Here is a 16,977-nt window from a genome sequence, read left to right on the forward strand (position 1 = left end):
TCCCTGGGGACAAGTAGACAGGCCTTCCTCATTACCATGCCCCTTCCTTTCTGCATTCCAAGTTCTGACCAGTGTTTACATTGATACTATGGTCCAGAGAGTGGAACCCACTGAGATTGTGTGGGAAGAGGGACTTAGATGAACAAGAGACAGGCATAACAAAGCTTCAAGTGAACTGTCTAGAAAGGAGCATATGGGGAAGAAAACCCAATGAAGACCACCTGAAAGTTGTTTGGCATTTCTTAGGTTTGAGAAGGATGGGGTAGAGGCCTGGAGCCATAAGACTTACTAACCAATCAGTTTCAGCCTTCATATCATTCTTTTTCCAGAGGCTGCCCTATCTCCTTTGGGACATTTCCTACTTGAGTAGGGACCAGTGGTAAATGTCCTTACCTATGTATTCAAGGCTAACCAATTGGTCTGTATCACTGTCATTAACACTATCATCTCTATGACTACCACTAACATCATCACCTACACATGCCTAGTGTCACAGTTCACAGAGTGCTGTCGTGTTCGCTGTCTTGTCGCTGCTAACAACAACCCTCTAAGGACATTTCTGCTGTTGGGATCATGAGGACTGAAATCACTGACTTTGCCTTGGGTCTTGAAGTGAGTCAGAAGAAGTATAGTTGGATAACATAAATGAGAAGGACGCTTTACGATAATTTAGACTTTCAGGGCCATTTTGTTGGGGTCACCTATTTGACACTTCTTTGGGGTTTTTTGCTATTGAAATAGGATGATAACCAAAATAAAGACTTTAGTAATGTAGATTATAATTTTAAAAAGGTAATTTCCCAAACTGGCCTTTGTACAATAAGACTAAGACTCACTGGTTCACACAGGTGTAAGGATAAAAATGTAATAACAGGGCAACTTGGGTGGCTCAGCGGTTTAGCGCTGCCTTCTGCCCAGGGTGTGATCCTGGAGGCCCGGAATCGAGTCCCACGTCGGGCTCCCTGCATGGAGCCTGCTCCTCCCTCTTCCTGTGTCTCTGCCTCTCTCTCTCTCTCTCTCTCTCTCTCTCTCTCTCTGTGTGTCTCTCATGAAAAAATAAATAAAAATCTTTAAAAAATATATAACAAAACTCATAGTGAATAACAATGATACTATACATAAATGTTCACTTCTTTATAAAGTACTTTTATCTGATTTAGCCCCACAGCTACCTTCCCTGTGATTTAAATAATTATTGTTTCCTCCCTTTTACAGATGAAAAAGAATCTCAGTTAAATAGCTCACTAGTTCTGTGTCAGGAACAGGACAACTGTCCAAGTAGCCTAGCTTCCAGATTGATGCTTCTCCCCATACTGGGCTGCCACTATTGTAGTCTGTCCATTGGCAGCCTGGACTGTCTTTGGAACCCTCTGTGACAGTAGCAGCAGGACAGTAGACATTTTTTGTTGTAATAATTGGCACACTCAATAGGGAATTTGCCCTCCCATTTGCAGAATTCAAATCAGAAACACTGTAAAACAATAACCTTACATTTTATCATCGAATTATTAATAATCAATTCAGCATTAATACTTGAAATGTAGATTTTATTTAATATTGTGTTTTGAAAGGTTCATAGAATTTTTGTTGAATATGGAGACTCGTGGGTTGTCACCAAAAATAGGCTTTGGTTTACCTGATTTCTGTAGAATTCTTTTTGATGATTGCTTTCAGCCTCTTTAGGACCCCCTCCTGCCAAATGCATGTTCTTCTGTGGGGATAGAAAATACCTGGTTCTAAGTCAAGGTCTAGGTCAGTGGTTCCCTATCATGGCTGCATGTTAAACCTCCCAAGAGCTTTTTGAAGAAGGCAGATGCCTAGCTCCCTCCCCAAAACAACTGAATCTCAGTCTCAGGAAACAGAGCCCAGGTCTTATTATATTTTTAAAACTCCCCAAGTGTTTCTTATCAAAATAAAAGATTTAAAACCACAGGTAACAGTTTTGCCTGATTATTTTAAATGGGATTACTCTGATCGTCATCATTATTTTGCATGTGGATGTACCAGTTTAATTTTGTAAGGATTTTTTAGCAACAAGGGCATTATCCTCTGGGTGTCTCAGCCATTTTTGACTGTTTTCCTGATGGCTTAAGGATTTTGAGGTGGGTACAGAATCAGGGAGCAAAAGGGGCAAGGCTTCTTTAGGCCGATCTCTCTTTCCATGATAAAGAAAGGGATCCTATTTGGTAAAGAAATGTCCCTTGTTAAAATAAGTTTCTTGAAAGATACATAGTTTTTCATTCTCCCCTATCTGACTGTGGATAAACTGCAATATTAATAAATTCAATAAACTGAAATATTTAACTTATGCCACCAATTAAGTGGCTAATTGAGGACTCTCCTCTTAACCCCTCCCCAAACTTGACCATATTGCTATAAATGCAAATTTAAGTGTACTGTCCAAATATGCCTAGGTATGTTTATTTTAGGTCTGTATTATTATTAGCTAAGCCTGGAACAGAAAATCACATGACCTTGTCCAGGTTTCTCAGAAGTCTGTGCCTGGAGGGGCCATAACCCAGAGCTAGGGATAAAGTTTCAGAAGCTATTTGGTTTTGAAATGTTCTCTATGTGTCCTGTGCACTCTCTATCATCCTGAACCGTCACATCTCAAAAGGAGAGAGTGGCCTCCCAACCTGTGAGGGACCCTTTGATGAGGAAGGGACTCCAGAGAGAAGTTAGGTCAATCCTGAGACAAAAGGTGCCTACCCCAAGGGAAGGAAAATAGAATCTCTCTCTCCCTCACTCTTAAGTCTGGGTGAGACATCAGAGATCATTCCTGGGAAAATTAGACTCCAGTGTGTGAGTCCGTGTATATTCTAATCTCAGACCACTTTTCTTCTCACACTGTGTGGATGACCTCGTGCACTGCTCAAAGCTTTGCTCATTAGCAGAATTTTCTCTTGGCCCTTCTTCCTCAGTGCCAAGCCTGAGTGAGACTATAGTCCAGCTGTCACCAACATTCAACTTGCACACAAACACCAAGCCAGTCCATCCATAAGACATGCTCCAGCTTTTTTACCCTCCTTCAGCATGTTGTAAAGAGCCACTTATACAACCGTGAAGGTGAGCTGAGGGAGGGCCACTGACCCAAGGGTGGTAGGTGCCACAGTGACGGCTGAGCTCTCTGTGCTGCAGCCTGAACCCTCTATCCCTGCTTTGCTCAATCCCGGATGTACCATCTCAATTCTATAATGAATTATTTCTGGGCCCAGTAGAACTTATGACTTGGTAGATATGACAGGGGCCAGGCCAAGGTGAGCAGTTCTGGACTCATGGTCACTTGGTGTTAGGCTCAGGCCTTCTCCTTCCACTGCAAGGCAGATGTAACAGAGCCTGGGCTTAGCTGGTGGGGAGCTCTGGAAGGAGCAGTGCCTATCATGGTGATCCTGCGGTGGGCTGAAATGTTGGGCCTTCAGATTCCTCCTCAAGACTCAGTTCCCCTTGAGAAGAGTGTGACTCAGGTGAGGCAGCTCTTGGACACTGAGGCACCCCTAAAGGAGCTGGCATGAGGCTGTCTGCTGACCCACTGCCCATCCCTCAACCGGTCCCTTCCTTGGTGGGGGGGTAGAGAGGCACACCTCCATATCTGCCACTCCTCCATGCTGTAAAGTGAAGATGGTAAAATCAGGCCAATTTACCTCATCCACTCCGAAGGATCAGGTAAGATAAGGCATGTAGAAGAATCAAACAATGCCAACATTATTGAGGAGAAAATATTATTACTTTGGTTGTTGTTTAGAAATGTGTTGGCCACAAGGAGGGACTTGAAATGTCTACTTTATTCTGACGTCTTTATGATTATGGTATTACTTTTAAGAGACTTTTACCATAAAACCAAAAAAGCAACTTCTAATAATAGCCCTAGGGTTAATAGATGCTAGAAAACATCTGTCTGTTCAGTGTGAAAGCAATCTTTGTGGCAAGGTTCCTTGTCTGTTTTTCTGTTTTCAGAGGTGGTGGCAGTGGGGAGGGCAAGTGGATATTTAGCATTTGCCCAGGAGTAGTGACAAAAACCCTGCATCCCCCACCCCTGCTCAGCAGAAGTTGAGCAGCCTTCTTATCGTAAGTATGTGGGTCACTCCCAGGCTTGGGAAATAGTGTGTGTGTGTGTGTGTGTGTGTGTGTGTGTGTGTGTGTGTGTGTTTTAATACATCTTTAATTTTCTCATCTTCATTAACCATCTATTAAGGAAATTCTCACTGTTAGAATTTGATTGTAGGTTGAACAAGAGTGGGCAGGGTGGTTCAGATCACCAAGACAGCTGTATGCAGTGGGAAGAAGGTAGGAGGAAATCCATTTAAAATAATATCTGAGCTTCCTTTAGAAAGACAAATTGTTTTGAGCATACATATCTTCAATTGCATTTTATAATTCAGTTATTTAATACCTTCCATCCAAATTATCAGCAGCCCAGGAATGCTCTCACCCCTACCACCTGCATGTGGAGGATGTCACTAGCATGCCAGTAGACAAGTCAGACGATAATCCTCAACCGACCACAATGTTGGGGCCCCAGTCCCAGTCTTCTGACTGGCAAGTCCCATTCCGGGCTGTAATCCACCAAGCCTCTGGCAGTATCCAGCTCTGCTCTTCACATTTTCAGCCTAGGGAGGAGATCTCCTTCAGGTAAGAGAAGTGGCAGAGGGTTTTTGGAATTCCAGGCTCTGGTGACTGATGGTTGGTCCAAGGCCCATAGCTGGTGTCTGGCCTTATTTTAAACGGCTTCTCATTTTTCCTCCAAATTAGACTGAACTGCCAGTCTTGCTTGAAGAAGTCATCCACTGGGTTTATTAGATGCTTTTCTAAGGTAGGGCTGTGCCTGGCCCAGCACTTTTGGTGTATGTAAGACAAAACCAGAGCATCTCAGAATTTCCAGTTCTCAAGGTATGTACCAGAGGATAAAAGGCGGCCAAAAACAAAAAGAAAGGGTGCTCTCGTTGGACATATGCCTGGGTCGGTTTAGATAGGTCAGAACATTTGGCTTGCAGCCAGTCTTTCTGTGCTGGCTTTAACAGGGTGCTTTCAGCAAATCCTAGCAGTGAAGCCCAGCCATTTCTTAGAATGGACCTTGCTGTTTCAGGAAACAACACTTGCCAAAGATGTGGCAGAGAAAGTTTCTTTCTCTTTATCTCTCTCTTCTTTTCCTCTTTTGTCTCTCTCTCTCTCTCTCTCTCAGTGATGAAACTTTCAGAAGGCTCCTGACTTGGAAACAATATCTTCATCCTAGAGGGCACATTGTGTGTATTAGCTAAATTGTCAAAGTGTACACAAGCCACCATGGGTCCCCATCCTGAGTCTTCCAGAGAAGTCAGCTCTGGTCTATGATCCAGACTTTTTCCTTTTCCCCTTAGAACTAGCAGCTACCTTGTTGCCTCACAAAAACAGACCATGACCTCTCCCCTCTCACGTGACCTCCCCAGGACTCCATAGCAACATCTTACCATGACCCAGCACATCACAGCACTTGCGGAGAAAGCCTTGCTTGATGCCGTTCACTGCCAGTATTAACTCTTGGGCTCCCTGGGTGTGTGGAGTCATTAGAATAAAAAGTATCTCAACATACAGCACCACGGCCACAGGCTGTGGCTGGAGTCTAACAGTTGTGTTCTGTGGTCATTCTGTCAGTTATGGGTGAACCTCAAACTGTTGAGAATTGAGACTCTGTTCTAGTTACATCTCCAGTAACTAGGATGTTTCTCTTTCTCTCATGAGACTGCAGAAGAAAGCTGGCAAGTGTTCAAGAACAGACCATCTCATGAGATTTCCTGTACTTCCTGCTGCTGTTGCTGCTGCTGCTGCTCAGCCACGTGTCTCCTAGAAAGGCTTTCTCATGACAGGTCAGCATTTCTGCTGCCAGTTGTGGCAAAAGCCAGATGTGAGGAGAAGTACGAAAAACAAAATAGTGAAGAAGATATATACCCTCCCCCCATCTTTTTTTTTTTCCGAGGGGAGGGTGTAGGGGAAACAGGTGATAACTTGAAAAATGTACATGTATGGGACTCCTGGGCAGCTCAATCAGTTAAACATCCAACTCTTAATTTCAGGGTCATGAGATCTGAGCTGTGGGTATAGAGTCTTCTTAAGATTCTGTCTGGCTCTCCCTTTGCCCCTCCCCCACTGCTTACAAGCACACTCTCTCTCTCTCTCTCAAAAAAAATGTACATTTAGGCTTATAGAAAATCTGAAAAGAAGCCTCACAGTATGCTGAAAGTGGCACCTACTTTGTAGAATTAGTCACTTGGGTGTGTAGCTCCTTGATCAGACATTTAAGAGGTAGAGTATTGCACCAGTCAAGAGCTAATATCCAAGTTCTTTCTCTGATTTCTGCCAGCCCCTCCTTCACGAAGCCCTGGGCAGTTCATTGAGTATGATTGTCTTATATTCCCAAGGGAATCACCAAGTTTAGGGCAGTAGGCAACAATGACAGGCTGTGATCACCACAGGCAGATGACCCCAATCACCTTAGAGGGATAAGATCATCATGTGCAATGGTGTATTCTAATGCCCAGGAAAGTGCCTGGAAACTAAAAGGCACTAAATAAATAAGTTTGGAATTAAAAAAAAAGAAAAGAAAAGGGATCCCTGGGTGGCACAGCGGTTTAGCGCCTGCCTTTGGCCCAGGGCGCGATCCTGGAGACCGAGGATCAAATCCCATGTCGGGCTCCCGGTGTGTGGAGCCTGCTTCTCCCTCTGCCTATGTCTCTGCTTCTCTCTCTGTGTGTGTGTGACTATCATAAATAAATTAAAAATCAAAAATAAATAAATAAATAAAGTTTGGAGTGAGTGAATGGAGACAATTTTGGCTCAGGTTAACATAGAAAAGGATAGTCATTTTAAAATAAAACAGGTATGCTATTTTATTTCCTGTAAAATGATTTCTGGCCTTCCTCTTTGTTCACTATACTTGAGAGAACTCACAGTGAATTTCCTGTGACCCACCCCAATCACACACCACTCCAAGTACTTACTATCTCTCTCTCTCACTCCCTCTTTTTTTTTTTTTTCTTAGATGACAGTTTGGACAAGGAATAACAGGGTGGTTACCACCATATGGTAAGGCCCCGGCCTGTGTATCTTCTTGAAACCTCAAGTTCTTGTTCAGCCAAGGGCTGGAGATGACAAAGGGACTATGGTAAGCCTTAGTGGGCTTTGCCACACCTAGACTAACACTGAGCCTAGGGCCTATCTAGACCACAACACCCAGAGATGCTCGCTGCAGTTCTACATAACTTTTGAAGGAAATTCCTGAGACTTCCAGGGGTTTTTTGATACTTGACTCTAGTGCATTTGTGGAATTAACTTACATTTCTCTGGAATTTTAAGATGGAACTGGAGGGTATTATGCTGAGTGAAATAAGTCAGTCGGAAAAGGACAAACATTATATGGTCTCATTCATTTGGGGAATATAGATAATAGTGAAAGGGAATAGAGGGGAAGGGAGAAGAAATGGGTAGGAAATATCAGAAAGGGAGACAGAACATGGAAGACTCCTAACTCTGGGAAACAAACTAGGGGTGGTAGAAGGGGAGGAGGGCAAGGGGTGGAGGTGACTGGGTAGCGGGCACTGAGGGGGGCACTTGACGGGGTGAGCCCTGGGTGTTATTCTATATGTTGGCAAATTGAACACCAATAAAAAATAAATTTATTATTAAAAAAAAGAATGGTCAGTGGCTTCTTAGATATCTGGGATTTGGAGTACATTCCTTATTTTTATCTGAACCCATCATGTGCTTTTTAAGGTGGCCTAGGTACAAACACCTGGTGGCATTCCTCCATTTTTTCTCCTTTTCTTCCTAGAATGGTGGCTACTAAGAACAGTCTTCAGGTTCCATAAATATTTATTGAGCATCTATTCTGTGCAAGGTCTCCTTTAAGGGTGTTGGGAAACAGGTAGTTTTCTGTCTCCTATAAAAGGCCTAACAGTAAGAAAAATAATGAATATAAAGCAAACATGTAAAACTTCACTAGAGGCAAAAGTAAAATGCTGCAAAAGTTCAGGGAGCAGAAAAGTGTATACAGTTGGGGAAAATTGGGAAACATGTCATTAATCCTGCATATAATTTTAAATAGTAGATATAGAAAGAAAGTATATCTGATAAAAAGTACAAGATGAATAATCATTTGTGGTTGGAAATTTTAGTTATGTTTTGAAAATAGCAAGGAGACAGTCGGCCTAGTGTATATGAACACATGTAAAGGAGCCATGACAGACAAGACTAGAAAAAGCATCTGTAATAACTTTGGGAAGAACAACGAATGGGGGAGATGAGTTTGAAGTCAAAGTGTTTGAGTTTAAATCCATGGATGTAGGGAGTCATGGAAGGTTTTTGAGTAAGGGATTCTTTTAGGAAGAATTTGGCTTAGAGGGAGTTGAGGCCAGAGATGGAGAAAAACACTAAGCATGACACCAATGGGCTTGGAGAACATGAAGGAAACATGGAGTAAGACAGTGTGATCATGGAAAGCAGGACCTAGATTCAAGGGCAAGAATAGATGGAACTTAGTGACCAGGGGGGTTGAGGAAAAGGGGCACCAAGAATGATTGAAGAACTGAAATCAATACCAAGAAAAGTGGTAGAAACCACAAACATGGGCCAGGGGAAGATCAAGAAGAGGAAACAGTCTGAAAAGCCCCATTCTAGCTTCCTGTTCCTGTGCTCCACCCCATCTGGGCAACCATCTTGAGGCCAGCTGCCCGGGAGGTCCAGACTCTCAGGAGAGTAAGAGCCTCTCTATGTAAGTGGCTGGAATTTTTTACTCTCCTCTTGACCGCAATACTTCAAGGAATTTTTTTATCCAACCAGACCACTTAGATCATACCTCCTGGTTCCTTAACTTCCTTAGGAAAAACCATTGAGAAACAGCTTTTCGAAGTCAACTGCCAAATGTTTCCAGTAGTATGGGATCCCAGTAGTATTGTTCCAAGCAGTGAAAATAACCTCCATACTAGGACTTGAATCAGGAGCTCTTAGACTTGTTAACATGCATCTCAATACTGGGATTATCCGGGTCTATATCAAACGTAACAAAACTTTTTTTTAAACTACAGTCAATCATTACTCATTGGTTTCTGTGTTTGCAAAATTGCCTCCCTGCTAAAATTTATCTGTAATTTCCAAAATCAACATACCAGCACTATTCCAGGCATTCCCAAACACCTGCAGACTGGAAAAAAACAGGAGTTGCTAGACATACATGTTCCCAGCTAAGGTTGAATTAGGCAATACTCTGTCATGTTGCTTCAACTCTTCTACACCAAGCAAGTGTCCTTTTTGCAGTTTTTATAGTGAACATATTTTTCACATTTTTATCCTTCTTGTCAATGATTTCAGTTTAAATGATCTCCAAGCATTAATCTTTTTTTTTAAGACTTTATTTATTTATTCATGAGAGATACAGAGAGAGACATAGAAACAGACACAAGCAGAGGGAGAAGCAGGCTTCATGCTCCATGATGTGGGACTCGATCCCAGGACTCCAGGATCACATCCTGGGCCGAAGGCAGGCGCTAAACCACTGAGCCACTCAGGGATCCCCCTGATCTCCAAGCATAATGCCGAAGTGCTGTCTGGTATTCTTAAGCATAAGAAGGTTGGGATGCGCCCTACAAAGAAAACATATATGTTAGATAAGCTTTGCTCAGGCATGAGTTCTGCTGCTATTAGCCATGAATTCTATATAAATGAATCAGCAATATATACTAAATCAGGTGTTTTTAAGCAGAAACACACAAAACAGGAATGTGTATTGATTGGTTGATAAGAATGTTGTGACCAGAGGTCCTACAACCTCACCCTGTGTATCTCCCCTGGAGCAATGGTTCATATTCCTCAATTCAGTGTTTGTGACTTTATCGAACAAGAATGCTGCAAACCCATACCCACATGTGAAAACCCAAGGAGCCAGAAATCATAGATAGAGGAGCCAGCCTCTAAGATCAACTGGATAAGAAAAATCTATGCTGTTCTGAAGACTCCATGAAGGAGATGTCACTACCCCCGTCCCTCCACTCATGTTTATGCACTTATGTACGGTACACTCACCTTCATCCACAAATGGATTTGAAGTGACTTACCTGAAAGATAAAATAAACCAGGATAAGGTACAATAAGGAAGTGTTACAAAGAAAAGACACACAGGATTGGGTGCAAGATGGTGCTGGGAAAGTAATATAAGCTCAGGTTCCTAGGCACTCACAGATCTGGCCCTGAGCTTTTGAGCAGCAGAGGAGAAAGGGATTGCAATGAGTTCAGATATCCAATTCATGGGATCCAGAAGATGAATATGGCTGAGCAACCCAACTGTGTTTCTAAGCTCTAGCAACTTCCCCCTCCACCTAGAAACCCTGATGCACAAGTCCTCTCCAGACCTTCAATCTCAGCAACTAGCACACTGGTTTCTACTTTGCTCCTTGAACACACTAGGGGCATGCCTGACTCAAGACCTTTGTGCAATGCGTGTGTGTGTGTGTGTGTGTGTGTGTGTGTGTTTCCCAGAATGCCCTTTGCTCAAATCGTTACATGTTTAACTCATTCAGGCCTCAGCTCAGAGTCTCATCTTAAAAAGAAGCTGTATTTGACCGCCCAGTTGAAAGCTCTCTTCCTTCCCCCATCTCCAAGGTGGTATTCTTCACCCTTTTTTTTTTTTTTTACCATCTAATCACTACACGAAAATTTTTATTTATTTAATAATTTGCTTATCATGTATTTCTCCCACTATTTAAGGTCTGTGAGCACAAGAACCTGGTTTGTACCTCCTAGGATAGAGTCTAGCACTTAGGAGGAGCCTCAGTGGATATTTGTTGAATAACTAAATAAAAAGAGGGACCCTGAGCAATGTGATGAATATATCCTTAGCAGTATTCTTGCAACAGATGCTACAAGGAGTCTCCAAGGATTCTTCATTAGGGTCAGGTCAGCTTAGAGCAGAGGACAAGGGTAACCCACCATGAATAGTTCTGTCTGTACTTCCACTCATTTCTCCTTCATCTCTGACTGCAATCTATCTTGCTGCAACCAAAGACCATTATGCCATCCTCAGTAGATTCAGATAATATTTGGCTGCCATTGTCGGCTAAAAAAGAGATTATTTTTATAGATGTGAAAAATGCCATCAATTTAGGGCTGTTTGGAAGGAATTAATAAAGAGGTGATATATTGGAACATTTTTGAAAAGAAAGTATTCATTATTACTGCATAGACACATTGACATAATTGTTAATTCAAATAAATATCTTCTGGATCTATTCAAGTTATTCAAACAAAACATTAGAGATTAACTCATAAACTGTTATGTGTAAATTTGTGTTGCTAAAGTCACTGACTATGGTATATTCTAGTAAGTATTAATACCTATTTCATCAAATCCAATGTGGCACTGATTTTAAGCTCATATATCCTTTAAAAAAAAATCTGGAAATTATCATTGTGAGACTCAATTCCAGGACATGGCTCAGAATCTATGAAACATGGTGAGAGTTAATATTCACTAAAGCCTGTGATTTAGGCACTGTGCTAAGCATTTTACATAAACACTATCTGTGAAATACAAGAGGATGGATACCTTTATTATCCCTTTCTGCAGATGATGAAGCCAAGGCAAGTTACCCCAGTCTACAAAGCTGATACATAGCCGAGAGCCAGAGCAAGTGCAGCATTATCTAACCTGGAGCCTGAACTCCTAGCTGCTACATAAAAATAGCTTCTGTGGCCTTATTTCTTAGATCAAGAATGTGGAACCTTCTAGGGAGGCTATTTGTTCACCCAAAGAATCGATCAGCCAGTCTAGCAATACGTACAAATAAAAAACAAACTGATTTTGTTTCTTCCCCTCTAAAATTGAAATTTATAAAGTCCTAAACAAGTATGTTTTTTTAAACTAAGAACATAAAAATATATTCATCCCAGGAGAGACATTCCAAAAACTACTCTGAGCTGTGGCACTGATTATTAGAGTAATATATTGAGAGAAATGGACCCAGAGAAGCTCAGGACCAATTTGCCCATTGTTCATAGATAGTGCAAAAGCAATTTTTAGCCCCAGGTTCTCTGAATATGAAAAATCTTTAATAGTAATATTCTCCCCAAGTGAGAGGAAACTATATGTAAAGGCAGCTAAGAATCTCTCATCTTTCTATTGCTCATAAATAGCTAAGGTAGGGATTTTTAATGTATTCCACTAATTTGTGTTTCATAAAATTACAGTGGGCTAATTCTTCCTTTGGTTCAGGGATGCACATCACAATCACCTGGAAACTTTCTCAACCACATATAGTAGGTCCCTCCCCAAAACTATTGACTCAGTATTCCTAGGGATATGCATATTTCAAAAAATCTCTCTTCTGGATAATTCTTTTTTTTAAAGATTTTATTTATTTATTCATGACAGACTCAGGGAGAGAGAGAGAGAGAGAGAGAGAGAGGCAGAGACACAGGCAGAGGGAGAAGCAGGCTCCATGCAGGAAGCCTGATGTGGGACTCAATCCCCGGTCTCTAGGATCACACCCCCGGCCAAAGGCGACACTAAACCACTGAGCCACTGGGGCTGCCCAGTCTTCTGGATAATTCTGATGCCAACTCCAGGTGAAGAGATCCGGTAGTAATTTTCATCAGAGCTAAATCTCTAAAGAAAGCAGTGCCTAGAGATGGTGCAGAGCTAGCAATCGAAAGACCTGACTCAAGCTTTACTCACGACTTTTGATTGTGTCTGTTTATCTACCTGCAAAATTTAAAAATTATCAATAAACCTGTTGACAATAGTTCAATATATTCCCACAGTATGCTCAATACTAAATGGTAGTCTGGCAACTACTGCACACCTGCATTCTCTCTTCTGCTTAATGACCCAGCTCTCCACTAAAAAGGACGAGTCTCGTAATCGTCTATACCTCTTTCTATAGATATGCCTGGCAAAATTTAGTCCTAGTCTGCCTTTTTGGCTTTATCCCAGTTGCAAGCTCCTAGACATGTGCACACACCCTCACACACACACACACACACACACACACACACACACACACTCACATCCACAACTTCTAATGGACTCTCATAACTCATTCAGTATAAAGACAGAAAGTCCATACTGTGACCTATATGACCTGCTCTTCCTCCCATAGCTCCCTGATCTCCTCTCCTGCTAATTTCCTTCTCCCTCACTTGGCACCAGCCACATTGTTGCTTTGCTATTTCTAGGTAGTGCCAGGCTTGCTCCTACCTCAGAACTTTGCACTTGCAGTTCTCTGTGTCAATAACACTCTTCCCCCGGAGAACCACACGGTTGTCACTCTCTCCTCTCTTCAACACTTTACTCAAAGTCTCCTTCTAGTGGGGCCTTCCCTAGCTGTTATCTAAAATGTCAACCCCTACCCTGTTGTTTCACATATTTCTTGCCTGTTTTATCTTTTTTCCTTACCCCTTATTGCTATCAACGTTCCAGGTTTATTTCAGAAGGCAGAAAGAGAAAATATACCTACGAAAATGCACTAAAAACAAAAATAAGACAAAATACCCCATAAGATTTAGCATTCTGACCTATTACTAACAAAAGAGGATGAAATTCTGGCTAAAATTAGAGTAAATCTAGTAAGAACCAGGAAGAACGTGACAAAAGGATACTCACTTAAGTGAACAAACAGGTTTTCTACTAGAATGAGGAGACATCCCTAGGTAAAAGTACAAAATCATGTTCTATAAAGGCTGCTAGGAGTAGCAAAGAAAGACCATAGAGGAAAATCACTAAGAAGAGGGCATACATAATAGAGTTCAGTAGTAAAGCCACAGTTTAAGTAACAAAATTACCTGGAAATTTCCATGTAAGAATGCAAATACCATCTTAAAGATTTTCTAGACTTAGCAGATAGTGTCTGGCAACTACAACATGGCCACAGAAGCCTGTGCTTTGCAGTTTTGAAAGTCCTAGCAGACATGGCAAGTCCTGGCTATCCATGAACTGAAGGATTGGTTATGAGACCATTTAGGAGAATTCTAAAGACAAAGTAACAGTAGTAGCAACATGGCTGGGCTCAGAATGGTACTGTATTTACACAATATAGAAAATATGGACATGATGAGAAATCACTAGTCTCATTTTCTTCTAAAAACAGAACTTCTCTAAATTATTTTCTTGCATACAAAATTGAAGAGGCAATAAAAGAAGTGCTATCCTAGATTTACTGTTGATCAAGTAAGGAGTCATCAGGATCATAAAGATGAGAAAAATCTTAGGAAAAAAATCTCACCAAACAAGTAAATGGTGAGTATCATTTTCCCAACTTCTGGAGGGGGGCAAATTAAAGTTCAAAGCTACAGAAAGATCACTGGTCCCACAGTCAGAAATTGATTCAACAAAGTGAACATGTGCTATATGCTAAGCACTGTTTTATGGCTGGATTACAGCATTGAATAAAACAGGCTCTTGTCCATGTGAAACTTAAAGTATAGACAGGGAAGAGAGGAACAAAAAGCAAACACACAAATATATCATAAAATGCCAAGTAGTGATAAATGTTATTTAAAAAGTAGAAAAAGCTCTTTGGACAAATGGCTGATTCTAGGACTGGGAAAGGAAATACATAAGATAAGCTTGAAACAATCTTGTAGCGTCAGAAAATAAGGAAGTGCTCAAAATTAAAAACAAAAACCAAAAATCCCACACTAATGGGACTATGTCAACGGGAATAGAATGAAATCACTTCTAATGGCCAAAACTGGAATTTTTAAAATCTTTTTAAAGGATTTTACTTATTTATTTGAGAGATAGAGACCACAGCAGGAGGGGCAGAGTAAGAGGGAAAAGCAGACTCCCAAATGAGCAGAGAACCCAAGAGAGGGTTGGATCCCAGGCCCCTGGGATCATGACCTAAGCTGAAGGCAGATGCTTGACTGACTGAGCCACCAGGTGCCCTAAAAACTGGAATAAGTTTAGCAACAAGATGAAGTAGTATTGATTTATAACCCAGGGTATAAAATACATATCTTTGCATCCATGGTGACATATGTAAATGATTGAATAAATAAATAAAGAGATAAATCTCCTATGCAGAGGAATTCCAAATAATTTATGTAACTAATTCTCCCTTGAGGAAGTGAAACATAACGCTCACCCTTAAGTGTGGGCTGCACATAATGATTTCCTTCAAAAGGCACAAGGTAAAACAGGGTTTTATTGATGCTGGAGCTGACCTACCTGAGGTCTCATCCTGGGACTTCCATACACTAGCTGTATGACCTTGGAAAAGTCACTTACCTTCTGTCTGATGGAAATTCCTCATCTATAAGATGAAAATCCTACCAGAATCTGCCTCAGATGGTTGTTGTAAGGATTAAATTAGTTAATATATGTGAAACACCAAGATTTCTTGGCTTATAAATGTTGTATAAATAAGAACTTAGTTCTTATCATATGGAAAGCCAGAAGGCTGCTTATGGCTCACATTGCTTCTTCAAGGGATCTCTCTATGCTCTCTGTAAAGAATCGATTTAAGGGTAGCAAGATTAGGTCTGGGAGGTCAGTTAGGAGGCCAGAGGTCAGTGATAGAGGCCAGAATAAGGATTGCTTAGATCAAGGAGGTCATAGTGGGAATGATAAGAAATAGCTTCAGGGTAAATTTTGAAAGTTGACAAGATTTACTAATAAATTGGCAATAAGTTGTAGGTGAAAGGAAGGAGGAAATACATCTCCAAGAACTTGAATTTAGGTAAGTGAGTGAGTGGTCATGCCACGAACTGATATGGGGAACCCTGAGTGTGGAGTGCTCGTTCAGGTGGTTTTTTTGCCAGAGGTATTAAGAAACATTAAGGGAGGAATGTTCTAGTGAAACAAGAAGGTCTCAAAAAATTCAATCCTCACAATTTAATTACAAATGATAGCGGATACCGCCTAAAGACACTTAGGTAGTTACAAGGTTTGTTATTTAATGAACTCAGAGTTTTTAAGTCAAAAAGATAGGTAGGGGGCACACTTGGCTGGCTCAGTTGGTTAAGGGAAGGACCCTTGATATCAGATCAGGTCATGATCTCAGGGTCATGAGATTGAGCCCTGAGTCAGGATGGAGCCTGATTGAGATTCTCTCTCTCTCTCCCTCTCTGTCTGCCCCTCTTCTTTCTCTTAAAAAAAGAAATATATGGAATGGCATAGTACTACACCCACACATTGTACCAATGTCAATGTCCCTGTTTTTATATTATATTATACTTAAGAAAGTTGTAACCATTGGGGGAAATTAGAAGAAGGGTACTTAGGACTTCTCTGTACTCTCTTTGCAACTTCCTGAGAATCTATCATTTCAAAATTAAAAGCTTAAATAATTACTCTGGTTCAAGAGAAGGAAATAACAGTAGCTCTTCTAAGAGTTCTTAGGTAACCACAAGCTACTGTGAGTCAATACTGTGATATGGTTGATGTCGCCAGGGCCAAAGGAAGCATAGCATTCCAAAGAGGGGCTATAGAAAAGACCACTTTGTTTTGCTCAGGTCAATCCACATCTGAAGTGATAAAAATCACCTCTGGATGCCACACTTCTAGATTAACAAGCACATTGAATGACAACTAGACAAAAAAACCCAGAACTGGGCAGCCCGGTCACATAAAAAATAGCTGAAGGAGGCGAAGAGATTTAGCCAAGAAAATTACAAACTTCCATGAGACATAACTGCTATCTTCAAATACATGACAGATTGTCCGTTGGTAATCAAATTTAGATGAGTCTTTGACATCCCTTTAGAGGCAATAAACTTATACTTTCTTTTCACAAAGCAACCCAAAGTATTTTTAAAGAGCACCTAGAGGGGCGCCTGGGTGGCTCAGTTGGTTAAGTGTTTACCCTTGACTCAGGTCATGATCTCACAGTCCTGGGATGGAGCCCCATGTTGGGGGGGGGGGTCCCTGCTCAGTGGGGAGTCTGCTTCTCCCTCTCCCTCTGGCCCTCACCCCTGCTCATGCTCTCTCTCTCTCTCGTTCTGCTCTCTTTCAAATAA

At 41.4% G+C, this 16,977-nt stretch overlaps 1 long non-coding RNA gene across 5 annotated transcripts; it reads left to right on the forward strand.

Moving 5' to 3' along the window:
• The first annotated feature begins 144 nt into the window (after positions 1 to 144).
• Positions 145 to 7,414, forward strand: LOC111096639. Of its 5 annotated transcripts, none has more exons than XR_005361983.1 (6): positions 145 to 612; positions 3,955 to 4,065; positions 4,223 to 4,284; positions 4,410 to 4,629; positions 5,716 to 5,840; positions 7,013 to 7,414. It is a non-coding gene; the product is annotated as an uncharacterized LOC111096639 (long non-coding RNA). The 5 variants fall into 5 exon arrangements; XR_005361986.1 differs by having other exon boundaries at positions 5,723 to 5,840; XR_005361984.1 differs by having other exon boundaries at positions 4,210 to 4,284; positions 4,410 to 5,840.
• Positions 7,415 to 16,977: the final 9,563 nt, after the last annotated feature.

This window comes from Canis lupus, chromosome 7, assembly GCF_011100685.1.
Source record: "Canis lupus familiaris isolate Mischka breed German Shepherd chromosome 7, alternate assembly UU_Cfam_GSD_1.0, whole genome shotgun sequence".
NCBI lineage: Eukaryota > Metazoa > Chordata > Mammalia > Carnivora > Canidae > Canis > Canis lupus.